At 30.5% G+C, this 2,104-nt stretch overlaps 1 long non-coding RNA gene across 1 annotated transcript in view; it reads right to left on the bottom strand.

Moving 5' to 3' along the window:
• Positions 1 to 263: 263 nt before the first annotated feature.
• LOC117111035 overlaps positions 264 to 2,104 on the bottom strand; it is a 2,847-nt gene continuing 1,006 nt past the window's right edge. Inside the window, exon 2 of the long non-coding RNA XR_004445800.1 lies at positions 264 to 1,060. This is a non-coding gene — a long non-coding RNA (uncharacterized LOC117111035). The remainder of the gene's footprint in view (positions 1,061 to 2,104) is intronic.

Below are 2,104 nucleotides of genomic sequence, written 5' to 3'. Positions count from 1 at the left end.
AGACTTTTTTATACCTTGTTTCGCAAATTCATCTCTCGCACAAACTGATGATGTCAAATAAAAAGAAAATATTCTTTTTGTTCAATTAGTACACCCGCTGCCACGAACAATGGAAATTCCAGAAAAAAATACCTAGGTGTTTTTAAATTTTTTTATTACGCCCGCAAATGTGTGTCTAATCATACAGCATTCTTTATATTCCTACAGTAGATAGTAATGACAAACTGTTACTTTTCTACAAAGGAAAATGCCTGCATGTAGAGGCAGCCTAATAAATGTGTAAGAAAATGTTCTGAGTTCTGCTAAATTAAATTGTAAAACAGGTTTTGTTATTGTGGCATTTGTGTCAAATTCCAATATTTAAAAAATAATAATATTGGGCATTAACATTGCACTTCAATCAAAAAACAATATTGGGAACATATAAAACTTTCGACTACTTTTTAAAGACAATGTATCATTTTTCAATCTAAACAAATTTGTATTGATGCCTAGACCAGTAAACAAAAGTCAAGCTTATTATTTATTGACTTTTCATTTGGACACTAAGGTATTAGATATTAAGACTTACTGATTGTTTACTTTTATTGATTACTTTTTTACTTGTACTGATCAGATACTACGTTCTGCAAAAAAACTATCTGATTTATGTACTGTGCAAAAACATGATATAAATGAAATGCTTTCACTGTATAATAATATTATCAAAATATTTTACCATTTTTTGGTTTATAAATGTGCCTCCCACAATAGGATAGTTTATTGTTTATATTGTACATACAGTAAAATATGTATAAAACTTGTATCGGTAACTTTGTGCACTCAATATCAGATGAAATTTAGAGAACTGGTCCAAAAACTGCTATTCTAGCCTATTTGTACATGTCTCTTTGTTTAAATGCCTGATAAAAAGGCACCTGTGAAAAATGTTAACACAGAAGCTTACTGATTTAAAATGTGATTACAAAATTAATTCAGGATGAAAATGTACAGTGTAGGTACAGCAAAAACAAGCTTGTTATGGACTGCTGGAATTGGCTGCCATATAAAATCCAACGACCTGAAACAAATAAAAATATAAGTTTGGTTACTTTGCCTGAATAAATACAATTTATTGAATGTAAACAGCAAATTTTCACATCAATTTTCTGTATTTCTTAATGAAAGGTATTTTGCCTCCATTATCTCATCACACTTAATGGCTTACTGTTCTCTCCAGTTTTCAAAAAGAAAACTGGAGAGAGGACATTGAAAGTAAGGCCTCACTCACCAACTATTCATTACTTAAAGATACAATTAAATTAGAAAATTATCTATTAGATAAATTGGATTTCGAAGGTGTATCATTGAAATGACAGCCAATACATTGCCCCTTGATAGTAGAATTTCTAGATGGTCTGAAGACAAGAATGGCTTATGTACTCTTTGCAATACAAATAATGAAGAAGACATAAGACACTTCTTATTCTCTTGTCCCGCTCTCCAAAACATACGTTTATAGGAGTTAAATAAACTTGAATATAAATTAAGTAGTCATAACATCGATGTTTGGGATCAATTTTTAAGTGCTAATATTGATATTAAATTAAGCCACGTCCTAGGCTCCACTGCTCTTTCCATGACAAATGAAGTAGAGAAATACTTTTATGAATTTTGTAAAAGTTATGGAAAACGAGTGTGGAGAAAAAGATCTGAATTGAAGCACTTGCAAACTTTATCGTAGATTAAGTATCTGTATTACTGTCTTTTCCTTTTTTTTTTTGAACTAATTAATTTTGTTTGCCTTAACATTATTGTTGAGTTTGTTGATGGTACAGGTGGCCCTTCAAAATTTGTGACAGGCAAGGCAGGTTGTATTTCCTTGTCATGTTTTTCGGGGAGCTACTTGCCTCATCAGCAGCACTACTCACTTGTGTTTATTTCATTTTTACTTAAGATTCCCTTGTTTTGTTTTGTAATTTTTAATTTTTTTTTTTAATTTTTTTTTTTTGTACTTGTAGCTAAGAATTTTAATTCACTTTGAACGCACCAAATGATTTTGAGTGCCACCGAACTAAAGGTGTATGTTCTAATAAATGATTGATTGATTGATAACAGGATGGTG

This window comes from Anneissia japonica, unplaced genomic scaffold (genome assembly GCF_011630105.1).
Source record: "Anneissia japonica isolate Jap-2015-1 unplaced genomic scaffold, ASM1163010v1 scaffold573_len2283161_cov171, whole genome shotgun sequence".
Classification (NCBI taxonomy): Eukaryota; Metazoa; Echinodermata; class Crinoidea; order Comatulida; family Comatulidae; genus Anneissia; species Anneissia japonica.
This window is presented reverse-complemented; position numbering and strand designations above follow the sequence as displayed.